At 33.9% G+C, this 22,352-nt stretch overlaps 1 pseudogene; it reads right to left on the bottom strand.

The window, feature by feature from the left end:
* Positions 1 to 9,270: 9,270 nt before the first annotated feature.
* Positions 9,271 to 16,603, bottom strand: LOC107019459 (annotated as a pseudogene).
* Between the last annotated feature and the right edge of the window lie 5,749 nt (positions 16,604 to 22,352).

Below are 22,352 nucleotides of genomic sequence, written 5' to 3'. Positions count from 1 at the left end.
TCTAGGTGAGGTTGGGGTTAAAAATATAAAAAATTAAAGTTGAAAAATATTTTTTTATAATAAGTTTTAAATTTATTTATTTTTTCAACAAAAAATAATTGCTTTTTTCAACCAAAAGAAATTGTAATTTGAAGTTGGAGGAAGGTTTTGGAAAATGTTTTTCTTAATCTTTTAAGGAAAGTCATTTTCTTTAGATTTGAAGAAAATGAGTTGGAAAATATATTTCAAAATATTTCACCCAATGAAACATGAAAAATTAGAAACTATTTTCTGAAAAATGTTTTCTTTCGTACCAAACACACACTAAATAATAAATACTTAACTATTATCATAGATTGCACCACAATATATCTAATAAAAAATTGAAGAACATAAATTTTAGAAATAAAATTGTTCAAATAAATTAAAATATTATGATCTTATTTTACAATACAACTAGTAGGTGATTACCCGTGCCTGCACGGGCCCAATTTCCTTAAAATAAATTATATTTTTATTTTGTTTTGATATAATTTGGAAAAAATAATTTGATACATGTTAACTTTAGGCCAGATGATCATCGCATGCTAATTACTGAATGTCACGAATAAGAAATTTTAAGAAAATATCTTCGCATGAATGCTATATGCTTAATAAAACTTTGTCACACTGATGATGAATGTGTTCTTAACAATGAACATGTAGCTAAAACTCCTTTTTTCAACATCTGCCCAAAAAAATAAGTAAAACATAAGTCGCAATTCAAACATAGAAAGTCAAAAGTAAAATAGACAAACAAATAAGAGATCATGAAACAATTACCAGTTAGAATATTATTTTGAAACATAAAATAAATTTGGTGTCATTCGAAATTCAACTAGCCTTATTTTGTGGTAGAGGTAATTTTCCAGTTTCTTTTAAGAGTCTTCACTCTTTCACCCATTGACATTTAGCGATCCGATTAGAGAATCAAGTTGTTACAAGAAAAGTTGGAATATCATCACAACATAAGAAACGACCATAAGAGAAAATGTGTTTAGCATCTATGCCTCTTTCTTGGAAGAATAATAGCCCCACTATATGAAATCTGAACTCTCAACAAATATTACTCCATGACGACCAAAAATAAAGGAATGTAGTTGGATGGTAAGTATTAATTGTACTCAACACTAATCAAAAGTTTGGGGTTCAAATGTTGGATTAGAGTCAATGAATTACCCCTCAAAGTAGGATGTTTATATTTGAAAATAATCTAGCTATACATTTTTTATTTACTATTAGTGAGAAGTTCTATAGCCACACAAATATTACAACCTATTTAAGACCACAAGTTTTAGAATATTTTTATTTTATGTAGAGTCAAAGTAATTATCTATTTAGAGATAGAAAGATATGAAGTTCAAAGTTCATCATGTTTCAATTAAGAAAATACAATTTTTATCATAATAGATTAAAGAGGAAAGAATGTCACATGAAATAGAAGAAATGAAGTATTCTTTTTAATTTTCAAAATTTTTAGTTTATAATTAAATCACCAATATAAGTATAAGAAAACATAACATATAGATTAGTAATGTATTTACTTGTCTTGGGAAGTCGACATTCTGAAAGACAACAATGCTTGTGAGATGTCATCACATCAAGAATTTGTATGAATCGAAATCTTGATTAATATTCTCCATTTTGTCATCCGAATTTATCATCACTTTTTTCTTCATTAAACTTTATTCTTTCTTTAGCTTCTTGTTTGAAAAAATTCGGAAACTTTTTCCTGCATAAACCATATCATAAATAAAAATATCAGTAATCATATTAATTTTTTACTGTCAAGTTATAATTAAAAAATGTGGATATATAATTTCATCCACACATTTCTATCAATTAAAATTATAAATACTTGATAGAAATGAATAATAAAATATGCATTTGAAGAGAGATTACAAATAATCTCTGGAAGACGATTTAAATAAAATTTATTCAAAATATTTCTTGGTTTTATTATTTTTTATTTAATTTAGAAAAAAATAAATTAGTATTATTTATTTATTTATTTATTCAATACTGACCTTACGAAGTCGCTTTTTATTGTAATTCATTTTTTTCAGGAAAAATTTCAACCTTCAGGTCAGTATTGTGTTTTTCCTCTTTTTCTTTCATAAAAATCGACTCCTTGTAGTTGATTTTCTGAAGATTTTGTACTTTTTATTCTTTTTAACAATATCAACCTTCGGAAGTCGGAAATTACCGACTTCCATTTGAAGTCAGTAATTTTTAGGTTGGTATTCACTATTTTTTAGTAGTGTCTGAAATACATAACAATAAAAGTTTCTCGATCCTCGAAACATGAGAACTCATAAATCCTTGAACGCCAAAAGATCAACTAGCCACAAGTGTGAGAGATAGAAGCGTCAGACACTACATCAACTTTTTATTTGATTGAGACATTTTCTAGTCAAGTCAACCCTCTGTAAATGAAAGTAACCTTACATGACGACTATGGAGACATTATATTGATCGAATCTTTTTGTCTTTTTTTTCCAACTAACTATACCGAAGAAAATTTATATACGAAAGTGGGCGTGATATGACATTTAAACAATAGGCTTATTTATTTATATATTCTATTTTTGCTCTTTCTTTAATTCCTTTGGAAAAGGTAGACAAATATCCAGAATTAATATCTAAGATGATCACTTCACTTTGGATTGAGAGAATTGCAAAAATCTTGCAAATTTATTTTGGTCCATTGACGTGCATTTATTTATGGATCAAGTTTTATATAAATTGAATTGAATTAACACGAAATAAAATGAACGGAACAATGTATGCCCTGATTCAATATCCATAGCTAGTGGTTAGTTTACATTATAAATAATGTTACCTGGAGCTTCAAATTTTGAATCAGCCTTTCAACTACAGTGCTATGTGGTGTTTCTCGTGCCACTCTTAATCACGTCTAACTTATACAGTAGATTAATTAGCTGTGAAAAATGAAAAGCATAGGAACTAGAACTATGTCTTGCGATAGACTTAAAATATAAAGAATATATGACGAATTAAGGGGATTCAACATTCATATGATTTGGAAAATCTTTCACACGACGGAATCACACTCAGTAGATTCAGACTACAATAACAGAAAAACAAAGTGGATATAATTTATAGTCTCCCGCGACAAGTGAATGCTTAAACTGTAAAAGTGCAAGGATGAACCCTAGCCATTTTTCACTGGCCACGAGTGTCACTAGCTAGCTACGAGTATCAGATGATGTAGTGAACCAAGCTAACTCTATAAGGGCCTATGAATTAGAATTGGTGAATGAAATCGGTCAAGGTAAAATATTGGAATGTTTTATTTGGGATTCAGGCCAAATTAACATTTGGTCAAAAGGAAAAATGAGTTGGAAAGAAGGGTTTATGCATACTGAAGATAATGTTTGTCCTCATCATTTCTTCTAGAGTCTAAGCTTCTTATCCCCATTCTTATCTCTATCTTTAGTTACTTGTTATTCCAATATTTACATTGTATTTTCGTAATTTGAGTATTGCAATCACAATTCTGAAGCTGTAATTGTGTTTCAGTTCTCTCCTTAACTAATATAGTGAGGAATTCGGCTTTGATACATTGGTGATTTATTTTCTTACTCTAACGGAAGTGGCTATATTGGATCGCTTCAATGGCGCCGGCAATCCATGAGGGCTGGCTTTATCTAGTGGAGTGGTACTTTGCCTTCCTTGGCGAAAGAGTATTGGATGCCTCTTCCTTCTACCTTGAGGGTGAAGCTCTAACATGGTTCTATTAGTTGTTTTGCAACAAGCAATTTTTTGATTTGGTGCATTTCAAGATGAAATTTACTCAACGTTTTAGACATCAAACCAAAGTATATTCGGTAGAGCGCACAACTGCTCCAGGCTCCAAGCAGTTTGAGACGTCATTTGTGTTTAACTCTGCCAATGAAATGTGTGGTTTTAGCAAAATGTGAATGGGAAAAGAGAAGAGAAAATGGAAAAGTGTGGGAACCAATTTTAGAGGGAAAATGAAAAGTCATTTATTTCGTATTTGTAGAAGAAAGACAATTGTTATCCTTATATTAGGAAACAATTCATTTACTTCTTAAAGGGTTAAGAAGAAGGTGCCCCTCCCGTCGTCGTCGCTCGTTCAACCTCGACCTCGGATTCAGATTCAGATTCATATTTGGCAAATGATTCATTGATAAATTTTTGGACGAAATTTATTTAATCAATCTTGTTAATCGAACAAATCCTGTTAATTTATTTTTTTTCTCTTATAAATTAATTTAGAATGTTAGTTAAATAACAAAATTAATTTTGGCGCAATGGAACTTATTTGAAATTCGCGTGCAACGGTAATAACGATCTGAAGAGATTGCCAATATATGGATATCATGCTGATAATAAGCAAGTCATTGTATGCCTATATGTGGATGACATGCTGATAATGAGCAAGGACATTGCCAATGTAAAAGCTACTAAGCGTTTGCTCGCTAGTAAATTTGATATGAAAGATCTAGTGTTGCTGATGTGATATTGGGAATTAAGATTCTCAAAACTCCTAACTGTCTAGCATTGTCTCAGACTCATTATATTCAAAATGTACTTGAAAAGTTCAAGTATTTGACTTTTAAAAGGGCAAAGACCCCAATTTATGTGAACCTTCATCTTGCAAAGAATAAAGGTGAAAGTTAGTCTCAATTGGACTATGCCAAAGTATTGGGAAGTTTGATGTATGTTATGAATTTTACACGACCAAATATAGCTTCCGCTATCAGTAAATTAAGTCGATACACAATTAATCCCAATCAAAATCATTGGTTGACAATGAAGAGAGTTTTTGGATACTTAGATGACACTCAAAACTATGTTTGACCTTACAACAAATATTCAACAGTTCTTGAAGGATATAGTAATGCAAATTAAATAACTGGGTCAACTGAAACAAAATCCACAAGTGGATACGTTTTCACTATTGTTGGAGGAGTAATGTCTTGGAGATTATAAAAAAAAAACATGTATTGTTCGCTCTACAACGGAGTCTAATTCATCGCCTTAGACAAGACAGGTGAAGAAGCTAAATGGCTTTGAAATTTCTTAGAAGATATTCAGTTTTGGCCTAAAACAATGGCCCCTATATACATACGCTATGATAGTCAAGCTGCAATAGGAACGGCTTGAAGCATTATGTATATCGGAAGTCTCGTCACATAAGACGATGAGATAATTCTATTAGACAACTACTCTTTAGTGGAATTGTAAGAATTAACTATGTAAAGTCAAAGGATAATGCGTCAGATCCAGTTGCAAAAGGCCTAACTAGAGAGGGAGTTGAAGGATCATCGACGGGAATGAGACTATGGCCGAGAACAACTCATCGTGGCGCTAACACTACCTAGAAGACTGGAGATCCCAATATCAAGGTTTAAGGAGATAAAACAAAATCATTGATGATGGTTCAACATTGTCAAAAATTATTTAATGGTCCATTCTCATGATGAGACAATGTTCTGTAACAAGGATAAAGGCATTAGGACTTTTTAATGGTTTCTAAGTTTGATACAGGGTATACCAAATAGTGTATCTATGGGATAACACATTTAGAAACCACCTATGTGAGTGTGAAGTGTAAGCCGCTTCAAGGAGAATCCGGTAAGGACAGTTTTCTAAGCAATTACTAACCGAGATGTGTTCATGGATGAAACGAACAAAACAATGAGAACTAAGAACAGTTCAAGGGTTGATTGTTTGACTTATTTTGTCTAGATATATACCAAAGCTCGATGGTTCAAAGATATCAAATCTAAAGATTGACCGAGTATATCCGATATATGTTCAGTATGGAAAGTTTAAAGGGAAACCTACTTATCCAGATGCGATTAATTCTTACTTACAATACACACGAGTTTTTCATGCATATAATTTAACAATAGCCATTTCCCATTCATGTGGGGAATTGTTGGGTTTTAGCAAAATGTGAATGAGAAAAGAGAAGAGAATATGGAAAAGTGAGGGAACCAATTTTGTAGGAAAAATGAAAACTCATTTGCAAATTTCAAATGAAAAGTCATTTCTCTAATATTGGAAGAAGAAAGGAAATTGTTGTCCTTATATTTGGAAACACTTCCTTTACTTCTTAAAGGGTTAAGAAGAAGGTGCCCCTCATGCCGTCGTCGCTCGCTCGCTATGCCTTGATCATTCGGATTTAGATTTGAATTTGGATTTGGATTTGACAAATAATGTGATTGATTGATAAATTTTGTCTTTAATCAATCTTGTTAATCGAATAAATCCTTTTAATTGATTTATATTCTCTTTTAATTTAATTCAGAATGTTAGTTAATAACAAAATTTATTTTGGCGCCACGAAATTTATTTGAAATTCATGTGCAACGATAATAACAATCTGAAGCGACCTGTTCCTTAGGAAAGGTCGTTACTTTTCCCAAAAGACACAACATTTCTGGAAAAAAGGGGTCTGAACAGATTTGTCTGAACAAACACGCTTCTTGCTGAAAATGGCTATACAAAGGAGGTCTTTTTCATTTTTCACTTACTGAAAGCTTTTCCTCTCTGCATAAATTTTCTCTCATAAACAAAATTGTCGATCAACTAAGTCTATGTGTGCTCTTGTTACTGTTCTTGCGTTCGCTGAAGTTATTGAAGTTTGAGGTACCGCTACTTCTTTAACAGGTTAATCTGTTTTATCTTTGGGGAAATTAATCTGCAATCTCTGGTACAATGAGGGGACTAAATTTCTTAAGGAAACACAGTGGTTATCGTGGACTCGGATTAAAAGTTTTCCTTCTATTCATCTTATTTGTGTTTTTGTATTTTTTGATTAACCTTATTATAAGACATAACATGAAATTCAAACCTGGAAAGAAGACCATGCATTTGATAATTCAACAACTTCTCAAAACGGGAGATCCAAATCAACAACTGCTTTGGTACAAGAACCTTCTAGTTCCTTTTGATGGTCAAGAAGTTTGTAGGCCGAATGAACATCTCGAACGAGATATGTCAAGGAAGTATGCATATGTTAACTCTCTTGATAGTGGCTCTCCTAAATGGAAACTGATTTGGAGTCCTTCAAAGACTGGTATTTTGCTGAGTTTTTCATGGAACTTATGGATAATGAAGATCTATATCTCAATATATCGACAATTTTAATGCATTCTGTTAAAATACTTCCTTACACTAAGCATGGAAAATTAACCAGGGAGTTCAATGGTCAACAACACTATGAGTCAATTTCCATTTGAACCTGCTGCTCAGATTCATACAATAATAATTCCCACAACTATAGTGGATCCTTATGTCTGGGATTAAGGAATAGGTTTCGATTTCATGGCTCTGACAAGTTATACGGTATACAACGCAAATGAACTGCTATTGCTGGGATGTATTGGCAGGTTTTTCTTAATTGTGTAGTTAAACTCTATGAATAGAGTGTGGTATCCTGGACAACCATGGTATGTAAATTCCTACTTGCGCATTCTGTTCACATGTATGCCAATTGCATATACACTAGTCTTACATCAATATAATTATGATGTGAAAAAAATGAGATTTTGTTAGCCAACTTCAAGCACACATCGATTTTACATCCTCACTATATACATGTCGTTGCTACCATGTTACTGAAGTGGAAAGTAATAGCATTAAGGAGTGGATATAAGGTGAAGTTTGAGATTGAACACCCTTATGCAGGTTACACACTTTATGGGGTACTTGAGATGATAGAGTGGGCTGCACGACATAGATTACATCATGGTTTAGATACTGCATTAGTTTTTTCTATCCTCTTGAACAAGTGTGTGGTTGTTGGGCATGAGGTTATACCCGAACTCCATTTGATAATGTAGAAAAGTATAAATAAGAGAGAGTGTGATTATAATTGGTTGATATCAGTTCCAATGCAGAGATTTTGGGAAAGTAAAGCTACTCCAAGGTGAATATTTCAATTGATCATAAAGGAATTGATAGGAAGGAAGAATGGAGTAAGAAGGGAATTGCAACTCTTGTTATCCATATGTGTCGGTTTCTGTTGTAAAATATGACGAAGGTTCCCTATGTTGCTGCTACTAGTGCTTCCATAAGTTTGAGTGAGATATATAGGTGCATTACTCTTTTGGACACATCTCACATTACTAAACATCCATTCCATGTTCCAAAGCTAATTAAGAATTATACAACCATGTCTAGACTACTCCAATCTGCCAACCAAGTTTATGATACTCCACGTTGCCAGATGATGCATCTTTACTTGAACCTTGAGGACAAGGTTCTTTCTGGAGGCGGGTGTATTGTTATGAACCAATCTAACTTGATAATGTCTCATTAATTAGAAGTTGTGAATGAGACAGGTCCATGTAAAATATTAGTGTTTCATTTGGGATGCATACCCAATTAACATTTGCTTAAAAGGGAAAATGAGTTTGAAATAAGGGCTTATGCATATTGAAGAAAACTTTTGTCCTCTCATCTTCTTCTAGACTCTTGTTATTTCAATATTTCCATTGTATTTCCGTAATTTTAGTATTTCAATCACAATTCTAATGTATAATTGCATTTTAGTTCTCTTCTTAATATAGTGAGGAATACGGGTTTGTTACATTACCACCAAAGGTAGAAGAGATGGGGAAATTAACTACTACTTTGGTATACTATTTGATTCTATGCAAGATTAATTACATCTAATTCGGCTCTTGAAAAATCCGTTAAGCTCTTTTTGAATCAACATAAATTTAAGTTCACTTTCATCATTTGGAGTCATATTCTGTCTACTTTCTTGAGAACAATAAGAGCTGATACCGCTGCCCCGTACTGACAACAAACTTTCATCTCCGACAAGAATTCTCCTAATCCCTATAACTATAAATGCCTCTGATGCAATGGTTCTTAGGAAACCCCTTAGTTTCTAATTCTCTCCAACTCTGTCTCGTGACATCATACCACAAACATAAAGTATCTCTTAACTGATCACTATTAATACATCTTATAACTTCAAGAATCCATTAACCGAACTTTAAAGTGGATCCAATCAGCTAAATAATAATTACACTGAATATGTAACAAACCATTGATAAACGAAAATTAATGCTTTTATTCAAATACATCAAATACTAGGAAAGTACAATCTTTTGTTTGCATACCAACAACATATTAGATTTGAATCCTGAAATTTTCAAAAAAATAAGTATTTAATGTCAAGGAGCTTTAAAAGAAGAAAATTCATTGACAAAGATCAAACTGAATACCTGGAGGTGACGATCACTAATATCGTTTCTTGTGACTTTTCACTTTTGTAATGATTTTGTGTTCCAATTTTAAATCCATCCTTGAAAACCATGTTGGATATTGAGTTGATAACATTATGTATATTATGGACAGTCCAACAAAAAGTCCACAATCGTAACCCACGGGACCCACCTGCCAACTGATCATTGATGAATCTCCTCCTTCTTCTTGATCTAGCTCAACTGGAGTCGTCGTTTGTGCTACCTTATCACCACCACCACAGTCCTTTGACAGTGGAAATCCACATAAACCATCACTCGCTTTGTATTATCTGTTCTCAATTGTATCAAATTGTTTTCCTTTGGGGATGCATCCAACAAGATGATTGTGAGAGAGATTTAAGACTTCAAGTGATGTGAGGGATGCAAGTTGTTGTGGAATTTCTCCGCTGATTTTGTTGGATGATAGATCCAATGATTCTAGTACAGATAATTGGTGCAGGATGCTGGTATGTGACCCTCCAAGCGATTATGAGATAATTTCAATGTACGAAGCCCAACGAGATCTCCAATAATTCTTGGGATATGACCTTCGAATCTATTCCTTGAGAGATCGATAATTATGTTTGTAGTCAAAACTCGAGGAAGTTCAACATCCAGCCCCTTTGTTGTCACTATAAAGGAATATGTGTAATAATGAGAACCTATATCAGCTACATACGCTCACGTTCCATTGTTCTCACCATTTATTTTCATAGCTTCAAAATTCTTGAAAAGTCTCACTGGTAAATCTCCGGTAAATCCATTGGATGAGAGATCTATGGCTCGAATTTGAGCAAACAAGTTGACAGTCCTAGAATCTTTTATAGGTCCATTGAACTTATTTGAACTCAAGTCTAAAATGTGCAACTTTGGTAGGTCTCCCAACCGTTTGGGAAATGTGTCATTCAATTCATTGTTACCTAAATCAAAAACATCCAAATATTTGCAATTGAGCAGAGATTGCGGAACTTTCCCCTCTAGCTTATTCCCGTCATATTAATTACTCCAAGATGGTTTCCTATACCAAAAGTAATAGTAATTGTCCGACTAAGAATATTGTTGCTTAAATCCATAACAAAAAGTTCACTCATCACACCCAAACATAGTGGGATGGTTCTTTCCAAATTATTGGAGCCCAAATCTAGCACATGTAATGTTTTTCAGATTGCAGACCGTTGAAGCGATCTGTCCACTGAGATTATTTCATGAAAGAAGAAGAAATCGCAGCACCTGCTGGTCTATGAGTGAAATTGGAATAGGACCTTCCAACTGATTTTGCTTCAAAACAACTTCAATTAATGTTTTAGAATTAAACTCGTGAAGTTTGAAATCCATTTGGATTTCAATCGCAAGAAATTCTATCACTCACTTATGTGTTTATTGTGGGAATAAAATCTTGGTAGCAAATAATTTGGCAGTCATACTTGTTGAAATTACTAGTCACAAATGTGAAAATTGGTAGCCACCAATGTGAAAATTGGGAGCCACCAATGTGAAAATTGGTAGCCACATTTGTGGAAGTAGGTATTCAAAGTTTGGTAGAGTTTGGCAGCCAATTTTTGTGGAAATTGGCTATCACATTATGTCACTAATGATGTAATCAAGTGTTCAAAAAAACTCTATAAATAGAATAGTAATTGAACTCTTGAAGACACACCAAAATAGAGAAGCAATAGAGAGTAGAGAAAATAATCTACAAAATACTTCTTAGTTTTGTGAGAAAATAGTGTGCAAGTAATATTATTATGAGTTTTAAGAAATAAAAGAGTGCTGAGTAGTACTCTTTTGGCACTACCAAGTTTTCATAAATATTATTGTATTACTTATCCGGGTATTATATTTACCCCATTTAAATATTTGGTGTCGTTGTTACTCTCTTTATATTGCTATTTAGTTTGGACATTATTTTGGATGTGATTATCATTTTGTTCAACAACGTGGTATCAGAGCCATGACAAATAATAATCCATTGTCCTTCCAATACCCCAGTCTCACAAGACAAAATTATGAAAAATGGTGTCTATTAATGAAAGTCATTTTTGGCTCTCAAGATTTTTGGGTATACAAAATCCGTAAATGAGGAAACTTTGTTAAAGACAAGAAAGAAAGATCAAGAGTCCCTCATTCTTACCCATCAATGCTTGGATGATGGCATGTTTGAAAAGGTGGCTGATGCAACCACCTCAAAAGAAGCGTGGGAAAATTACCAAATTCTGTCCAAGGAGTTGATAAAGTAAAGAAGATAAAACTTCAGACGCTAAGGGCTGACTTTGATGTTTTTAAAATTAAAGAATCCGAATCCATTTTGGATTTATGTTCAAGATTGATGGTTCTTGTAAATCAACTAAGAAGATACAGGGAGGAAGCAGATGTTGTGCGTGCGGTAGAAAAAATCCTTCGTTCTTTAACACCTAAATTTGACTATTTGGTGTGTGCTATTAAGGACTCTAAAGATCTAGACTCTATGACCGTAGAACAATTGGAAGGTTCTTTACTAGCCCATGAAGAGAAAATGAAAATGAGAAAGAAGAGCCACTAGAACAACTTATTAGTACTCATGCATCCTTCAAAGGATTTGAAAGTGAGAAAAGTTACAAAGGAAATGGACAATGGCGAGGCCATGGAATAGGAATAAGTTTTACCAATCATTTCAACAATGAAGATAAAGGTAACCAGTCATTTAGAGGTTGTGGTCGTGGTCAACGAGGAGGTAGAGGACGTGGAGCCTATCAAGGTACGAATGAAATTAAGGTATGACAAATCTAAAATTGAGTGTTATAACTTTCATAAAATTGGATATTACTCTTGGTAATGTCGTAGTAATGATGAAGAGAGTTAATCTTGTTGACAATAACAAAGATTAAGATAAGTCTACATTGTTATTAGCACTCAAAGAAGAAGATAGAGATGATTGCAGCTCATGTTATCCTGACAATGGAGCAAGCAATCATATTTGTGGTCACAAAGATAAATTTTTAGGGATAAAGAAGACGATGAAAGGTAATGTGTCTTTTGGAGATACCTCGAATATCCAAATTGAAGGGATAGGTGCGATTTTGATATTATGTAAAGATGGTGGCCATAAATTTATTAACAATGTTTATTGTGTACCAATATTTAAAAGTAACATTTTGAGTTTGGGTCAACATCTTGAAAAAGGATATGATATTCATATGAAAAATATGCATCTTTGTCTTAGAGATTCAAGTAACAACTTAATTGCTAAAGTTCATATGACAAAGAATAGGTTGATTTCTTTGTATCTTCAAACTATCGATGCAAAGTGTTTGAAGGCCAATGTGCAAGATGACTAATTGTTTTGGCATATGAGATTTGGACACTTGAACTTTGAAGATCTCAAATCAACGGGAGACAAGAACATAGTTGATGGGATACCATCAACAACCATCCAAATCAATTATGTGAATCATGTCTTCTTGGAAAACACGCAATGAGGAGTTCTCTAGAGAAGACTACATTAAGAACAACTAAGCCACTTCAACTTGTACACACCGATGTGTGTGGTCAAATCGATCCACCTTCTTTTGGTGAAAGAAAATACTTCTTGTTCTTTATTGATGATTTTAGTAGAAAGACTAAGGTATACTTCTTGAAGCAAAAATCTGAAGTTTTTGTTGCCTTTAAAAATTTCAAAGCACTTGTAGTAAAGGAAATTGGCTATGAAATAAAAGCATTAAGGTCGGATACAGGAGGCAAATTCACTTCAAAAGAATTTAATGATTTTTGCCAATCTCATGGAATTCGTCGCCTCTAATGGTACGTTACTCGCCCCAACAAAATTGAGTTGCAAAAAGAATGAATAGAACAATTCTTAATATGGCTAGATGTATGTTGAGAGCTAAACATCTACCAAAAGAATTTTGGGCCGAGACTGTTTCTTGTGCAATTTATTTGAGCAATAGTTCTCGAACAAATAATGTACGAGATCAAACACCTCAAGAAGTATGGAGTGGAAGAAAACCAAGTGTCAAGCACTTGAGTATCTTGGGAGCATAGCATATGCTCATGTTTCACATCAGGAAGAGCTAAACATGACGATCGAAGTGTCAAGTATGTGTTTGTTGGCTATGAAACGAGTTCAAAAGGCTAAAAATTGTACAATCCAAGCAATAACAAGGTGGTGGTGGGTCGTGATGTTGAATTCAATGAAGAAACATCATGGAATTGGGAGACTCTGTAAGAAAGAATATATGATTTTCTTTCATACTTCGGAGATGAAGAAGAAACCATGACACATGCACTGGATGCGACCCCACCTCCTTCACCAGCAAATGTTGATCTCCATCTTCTCAAGAGAGTTCAAGTGAAAGACCATATAGGATGAGGAGGATTCAATAACTCTATGAATACAACAAATGTGTTGTCTCTTTGCTGATAGTGAACCAATGAATTTTGATGAAGCTGTTACTAACAAAAGGTGGAGACAAGCCATGGAGGATGAGATCTACTCAATAGAGAATAACAACACTTTGTAGTTAACAACTCTTCCCAATGACCATGGAGCAATTGGATTCAAATGAGTATACACGACTAAGAAAAATTCCCATGGAAAGGTAGAAGAAGACTTATGGCTAAAGACTACAAATAAAGACATGACATCGACTATGAGGAAGTCTATGCGCCTGTTGCCCGCATGGAGACAATTCATCTATTGATCTCTTTAGCGGCACAAATGAAATGGAAGATCCATCAACTAGATGTTAAATCGGCATTCTTGAATTGATATCTTGAAGAAGAAGTCTATGTTGAGCAACCATTGGGTTTCATGGTTAAAAAATCATGAAGATAAGGTGTTGAGGTTGAAGAAAGCCTTATATAGGTTGAAGCAATTCCACGAGCTTGGAATAGTTGCACTGACAAATACTTTCAAGACAATTTACTCGTTATCTTCATGAATATTCTCTTTACATTAAAGTTCATACTAATGGAAATATTCTACTTGTGTGTATTTATGTTGATGATCTCACTATAACGGGTAACAACTCAGTTTTATTTGAAGATTTCAAGAAAGATATGTCCCTTGAGTTTGAGATGACAGACATACAGCTCATGTCATATTACTTGGGCCTATAAGTGAAGAAAATGGAGGAAGGCATCTTCATATCTCAAGAAAGCTATACAAAGGAGATTTTGAAGAAGTTCAACTTGTTTGATTGCAACTCTCTGAACACCCCAATGGAAAGTGGACCAAAATTTTCAATCTTTGACGATGGAAAAAAAGTTGATTCCACTTTGTTCAAAAGTCTCGTAGGAAGTCTGAGGTACTTGACATGTACGAGACCAGATATCCTCTTTGCCATTGGAGTAGTAAGTCACTTCATGGAAGCTCCTACCTTCACTCACTTGAAGTTTGCTAAAAGAATTTTTCGCTACCTAAAAGGTACAATCGACCTAGGGCTATTTTATTCTTCTACAGATGATTTTAATCTTGTAGGATATTGTGATTGTGATTATGCGGGAAATGTTGATGATAGAAAAAACACATCTGCTTTTGTGTTTTTCTTGGGTGATTGTGTTATTTCTTGAAGTTCAAAGAAATAATCAATTGTTACTTTCTCGACTTGTTAAACTGAATATGTGGCAGCGACATCATGTACGTATCATGCTATTTGGTTGAGAAGATTTCCGAAGGAACTAAATTTTCCACAAATTGAAGCCACAATAATTTGTGTTGATAACAAATCTGTGCAAGCACTTACGATGAATCCTGTGTATCATGATCACAGCAAGCACTTAGACACAAGGTATCACTTTATCCGAGAATGCATTGCCAAGAAAGAGGTAGAGCTCAAGTATGTGAAGTCTCATGGTGAAGTTGGGGATATCTTTATAGAGCCTCTCAAGTTTGAAGATTTTCAAAGTTTGAGATCAAGCCTTGGAGTAAAGAAGAAAAGTCAAAATTAAGGGAGAGATTTGTGGGAATAAAATCTTGGTAGCAATTAATTTGGCAGCCATACTTGTTGAAATTACTAGCCACAAATGTGAAAATTGGTAGCCACATTTGTGGAGGTAGGTAGTCAAAGTTTGGTATAAATTTGGTAGAGTTTGAAAGCCAATTTTTATAGAAATTGGCTACCACATTATGTCATTAACGATGTAATCAAGTATTCAAAACACTACAAAAAAAACAGTGAATACCTACCTAAAATACCGACTTCCAGAGGTCGATATTCCTGAAATACTAACCAAAAACCGACTTTCTAGCTTAGGCCAGAAAAAGCTTGGTCAGTATTCATTTCCGACCTCTGGAGGTTGGTATTTACTGACCTCTCGAGGTCAGTTTCAATTTAAGTCGGTAAAATTCATTATTTTATTTTCCAAATTTTGGAGGTCATTTTAATATATTTATTTATTTTTTACTTTTATTATTTCCATCTTTCGGAGGTCATAATATTTAATTCTCAAATTTTAGAATACCGACCTCCGGAGTTTAGTATTTTTATTTATTATTTTTGAGATTGCGACATCCAGAAGTCGGTAGTATTTTCATTTCTATTTTTAGATTCCGATCTCTGGAGGTCAGTAGTTCTATTTCTTATTTTTTAGATTCTGACCTCTGGTGGTCGGTATTTCTATTTCTTATTTTGTAAATTTTTACCTCTGGAAGTCGGTATTTTATTTCTTATTTTTTAGATTCTGACCTCCAAAGGTCAGTATTTTTATGTCTTATTTTTGAGATTTCGACCTTTGGAAGTCGGTATTTTTATTTCCTTTTTTTAGATTCCGACCTCCAGAGGTCGGTATTTTTATTTCTTATTTTTTAGATTCCGACCTCTGGAGGTCGGTATTTATGCTACAAAATTGGCATCATTAAGTTGTAATTTTAGTATCCCACCTGTATATTCATATCAAAACAACCCAAAGAATTCCAAATAAGCTATTTCAAAAATATCTTCATCCAACTCAAAGAATTCCAAATGAGCTATTTTAAAATAAACTTCATCCAACCAAAACAACACTATCTTTTTAACATATACATTAAACTATTTCAAAATAAACTTCATCCAACTTCAAAATAAACTAAAATACAATCAAACAATTCCAAAAATATAGAAGTGTAAAATGTCAAATCAATACAACTACTCCTTATCACCCTTACTCTCCTTATCACTCTTATCATTCTCATCACCCTCCTGATCACCTCCATCATCATTGCTTGCCGGATATGGAGGAATAATATTTCCTGATTCAAAAAGAAAAGTTAGTTGGGCCTGAAGCGCTGCATACCTCTTGTTCTCCACTTCCTTTGATGCCGCAATCTCCACCTCTCTCTCCTTCTCTCTGTAGGCTACAGGAGCAATCGGCATTCAGAAAAGCTATCTTAACCTCCATTGCAGATATTGTCTCTTTATCCTCGCCGTCAAAGCTATAGGATGATGAACCACAATACCAAGCTTGCTTCATTTGATATTTCCTTTCTGGATAGTCGTAGACTGAACCTCTAATCGGTTCACCTGCACTTTGTTTCCAAAGATTCTCACTTTATTCTTGTGTAAATGATCTGTCACGCCTCTCAAGAGGTAGAGTACTACGATATTCTTGAGACATTCGTATAAACCTATCCTGAAATGTAAACAAAGAACTCTACAAATAAGAATGTAATACATACAAGAAAGAGAAAAAAAGAATAACTTGAATAGAGTTCTTACATCTGTCTCTTGAGCACGTGGCTCAATCCATCTTTCTTCTTCTCCGGGGTTCGTACTCTTCTTGACGTGAGTAACAATGAACATCTCTTCTACAGCTACCGGCCTGCTAAACTCTTTAACCTGCAAATAACACATGTATAATTTATTTTAAAAAAACTACTTATCAAAAAGAAAAAGAAATATTTTACAAAATTAAGAAAGTATACCATTCTTTCCTTCCAAGTAACTAGGCTAATAGCTCCACCGGTGTGCAAAGAGCCTCTCTTTTCTGATGCGCGAGCCATCTTCCCAATCTCACTTTTCTTTTAAACTTTTCATAATTACCCCAATGTTCCAGTAACAGATCCCATCGTGTTAGTACCATAAACATAGGCATTCTATTATTTTTCCGACATTCACTAAATGTGGTAGAAAGCAACTTTGAAGCTTTAACCTTAAAGTTTGCTTGAATTTCTTCCTCATGTTCGGGAGCCCAGACATAATATTTCTTTAATGAAAAATGACCAAATATTTATTGTTCAAATGAATAGAGAATTTATATGTATATGACGTGAATTTAATTGATACACATTCTTACCTTAAATTCATTGAACATATGCCCCGTGTTGTTAATTGGAATCGAACCCCAAGTCGGGTACACACCATTATAGTGAGTACCGATGCACTTTAACATAACCTTTGACATACCCACATCCGGACGTAAGCTGAAATATGAGTCATTGACAAAGAATGGTAAACAGAAAAAAATCAGTCAATTAATCAAAATATAAAAAGACAAATGAAAGATGAAACATAGTTAAATCATACTTGTATACAAACGGCTCGACGACAAGTCTCCGAAAATTGTTTCTATCGCCTGGCTGAGGACCCCTTGCATCTGAGTGCTGGGTGGCGGGAGTATTAGGTTCCGAGCCATTGGATTCAAGATGAAGATTTGAAAATATAATTGATCCAATATTAGTATTTATATTATTGCACTGACTAGCACTAGCTGATAGTATGGTAGACTCACGACCAAGATGTGAATAGCCCTGCAATGTTTGGTAACCTGATCTAGGTACCATTGTATGTTTAGAGATATTACAACCAGATTGTGGAGCCACATGAGTAGAGGCATTATGTGCCTGGTTAGCAGAGTGAGTAGTAAAACTGAGGCTCGTTTTAAAATATTCACTCTAGAGGGCTCATCAGATATCATGACCACAGTGGACCTTCTCATAACATTGGTCTTAATATTGTTATTCATCATCTTCGGATGTTTATTCATCATCTATACCATTCATTTGCATCATCTTTAGATGTTTCCTCCTCATCTATCCATTAATCTTCTTCAAAAGTTTCCTCCTGATCCTCCTCCATATTTGTTGGCATATCGAATTCTTCTCGATTAACTTCTTCTAAAATGTGCTCAGGATGCTCCAAATTCAATTCTAACTCATCATCCACCACTTGATGAACACTTGATATTTCATTTTGATATGCAACAACAATTCATACTCAACTTCCACTCGCCCCATTGGTTTTGTTTTGATTACAACCCACCAATCAGACTTGTCCATACGCAAAGGAGAAGGAGCATAATACATGTGCTTAGCATTCTGTGCAATAATAGAAGGATCATAAGTCTCATAATTCCTGGTGTGCTTGAATTCAATGATATTATGCTGCTTAATCTCCCTCGTACCTCTTGAAGTTGGATCAAACCACTTGCATAGGAAAAGTACTACCTTTTTGATTGGCCAACCCGAATACTCCTACTCTAGAATCTCCTGTAGGACGCCTAAATAATCAACATTATCATTTTGATTTTCATCATCACCTTTAAACCAAACACCGCTATTATTGGTTTTTCTTATTCTTTCAGTATTTCTCGGTGGAAAATTTAAAACCATTAACGATATATTGGGACATTGTGTGAACAGTAATCGGTCCCCAAGAAGTATCCTTAAAAAATTGATCAAATGTGGCAGCATTTTCTGAATAGTAGACCTATATATGGTTAGTTAATTAAAGGATATGTTAGTAAAAAGAGGAGTAAACTAATATGTGAATTGGTGTATATATTACAACACTTACCCAATTAGTATACCACGGTATAAATGATGGAAACACTTGATCATGACCATATTGACTCACAAAATAACTGTAGAATAACATTAAAAATACAGTTAGTTTCCTTGATAAAATCTTAGTTGAGTAGATGTTTTTTACATATTTAAATTTCTTACTCTAAGAAGGGTTGGACTTCTGGACAAATCAACAAGACATGAAACTCTGCAGATTTTGTATCCGTTTCGATAAGTTTGCGCAATGTACACTTTTTTGAACCCTTACCCGGTTGGTTGAAGATTGATAATGATTGTACTGCAGGATCATGCTCATTATCATTATGTCGATTAGGTCTGTTTCACAAAAACGACACATAAGGTATTAACGGACGTTTGTCTAAATTTTTTCCAAAAATGATCTCAGAATTTTGGATCATCAAAAAAGATGGTGGACTATAGCACATGAAAAATGGTAAAATGGGGGATTTACCTGTTTTGGGGCTCGTTTTACCTCTAAAATGGGTTGTTTTGAACGTGGTGACCAAAAGGCTCCATAGATAAGAATACGGGTGTTAAAATCTACATAATTGGAATTCCTTATGTTGTTTTATTTTATGATGTGGATATCACACCTATAAATTTTTTCTTCATCGAAGCTAAATAAACTTGTTGGTTCACTGAATAATATGAAGAAAGGAAGAGAAACATGAGATGTGTTGGAGTTCATTAAAAATATGAAAGAGGAAAAAATAAACAATTAAGAGATAGAGATGGTGACGAAGAAGGAAGAAGAAATAAGTGAAAGGGGTGGGTGGGTGTTGGGTATGAGGGAAAATAAAAAGAGGGTGGGCGGGGCTGGGTATGGGCAAAAAAAATTGATCCACATTTTAAATTTGAATTTTAGAAAATGCATATGTATTTAATTACTTAGTGTAAATTAACTTTAAGAAGTGTTAAACAAAAATTTGTGAAAAATAGATAATAAAAAATTAATCAATGATGTGGTAATGACATGGCTATGTCGTGGTGCTGGCATGGCTATGTTCTGGTACTTACATGGCTATGATGTGGCGAATAATAGTGGTATATATAATAATATCACAGTTGTTTTGAATTTACTTCAAAGATATTTAAGGGAGGGTATTTAAACGCCCGTGCAATTTAAGTTCTTAAGTAAGTTATTCAACAAAGATAGGGTTTCTTTTATGTATATTCCTTAAAAATACAATAATAATTCAGTTTGTATGTAAAAATACAATATAACTCAATTTGGGAGATTCTCTAACCGACAAGGATCACTATGAGCTATGTGATGATACAACATTTGCCCACGCTTCCAAAACTGTCCTATACCTTGCCGGAGTACAAGACATCTTCAACTAAGTGGATCAATTAAGCTATGCTCAAAAAGTAATAAGGAATCATCTAAAAAGTATGACCCTTTTCTACCCATGTTTATTACATGATTTATGAGGAATTTAAGTTGTTTAAAAAAAATTCCTCATCCTCAAGTTTGAGATTATTACTCAAAATATTCTATTAAAAGATATTATACTCAAAACTCCTCATATACTCATTTGGAAATCAAGGTTTCCTCCTCGTTTGAAATGTAACAACATTATCTTTTGGGAATACTTAGTTCGCATATATTCATTTAAAAAAGGGAAAATGCACAAGTACCCCCTCAACCTATACTTGAAATCCCAGAGACACACTTATACTATACTAAGGTCCAATTACCCCCAAAACTTATTTTATAAGTAATTTTCTACCCCTTTTTAGCTAAAGTGACACTAGCTTGAAAATAAAAGTCAACCAACACTGGGCCCACAAGATAGTGCCACATAGGCTGAAAAGGGGTACAAAATCATTAATAAAATTTGTTCAGGGGGTTATAAGACCTTAGTATAGTATAAGTGTGCCTCTGAGATTTCGTGCATAGGTTGAGGAAGTACTTGTTCATTATCCGTTTTGAAAAAATGATACTCTAGTATCACCATCCTCTCACTCAAGTACTTAAGTCTTCAAATAGGTTTTAAAATATTGTAAAAGACTTCTCGAATTGTCTGAAAACAACTCTTAAAACTTTACACATAACTCTACCTTCAATTAAAATTATTAATTCAATGGTTATGATTCCTGTTATGAATAATCTCTTGATGTTTAGATGTAGTTTAGAGTAGTTAGAATCCGAAAAGAGTAAAGATATACTTTCAAAGAACTCAGGCAGATAACTGACATAATAATAGGCGGACAGGCAATCCTAGAGCACTAAGTGGAGCGGAGAGTAGCCCGTATACTACATACCATATTTCCTGGTGCGTGTTGGCGCAGCGTGCCAGGTCTTACGCAAATTATTTCCAATGAATTTTCTTCTTCGATTTTAGGCCCTAATGCACCTAGAATTGAATAATTTCTTTCAAACTCTCCTAAATTCGAATATCCAACATTAGTAAACAAAAATCCAATCTTAAACAACTCTCAAACACCTATTAATCTTAAAAAACTATCAAAATCTCAATAATCAAGATTTACGAATGAAATTTCAAGACATAATGAAAAAATCTCAATACATGGATTATCATAGACTAAATTAACTCATGAAACTCGTAATTGGGATGTGGTTGAAAGAATCCATCACTATGAAAAACTTACATACCTCTTACATATCAAACCCTTTGGCAAAATTCCTCGACAAATCTCAATAATTTTGACGAATGCCTAAATTCTTACCTCATTTCTCTTCTTGAACTCCTCTTAAAACCCTAAGAGTTGTCACGACCCAAAACGAGTCGTGAGTGGCACCCACACTTATCCTACTAGGTGAGCGAACCAACAATTCTAAGCCCCAACATTTACCAATAGTTCAACTATAATTAACAACAAAATAATGCGGAAGATCCAAAACTTATTAATGTAACCAAGTAAATAAGCTTCTAAAGTTTAACACTTATTATCCCCAAAATGTGGAAGTCATCACGTCAAGAACATCTATCCTCAAATTACCAAGTCTAAGAGTATTTAAGAAACCAAAATAAGTAAAAAGATGGTCCATGTACGAACTTCAAAGACATCAAGACGTGAAGGAGAGAATCCAGCCCGAGCTAGGAATAATAGCTCACCCTGAACTCTGATGTGTTGGAGACTGGCTAGAGCTGAGGGCGAGTGGAAGTCGATGGTACACTTGCTGCATTCCACAAAATAACAAAGAAGAAAATACAAGTAGGGGTCAGTACAAGGAACACGTACTGAGTAGGTATCATCGGCCAACTCAAAATAGAAATCAGTATATATTAAACAATAGTATAAAATCAACTACAATACTTAACAGGTGGCAAGCAACAAACACATGAACCATT

Source organism: Solanum pennellii, chromosome 1, assembly GCF_001406875.1.
Source record: "Solanum pennellii chromosome 1, SPENNV200".
Lineage (NCBI taxonomy): Eukaryota > Viridiplantae > Streptophyta > Magnoliopsida > Solanales > Solanaceae > Solanum > Solanum pennellii.
This window is presented reverse-complemented; position numbering and strand designations above follow the sequence as displayed.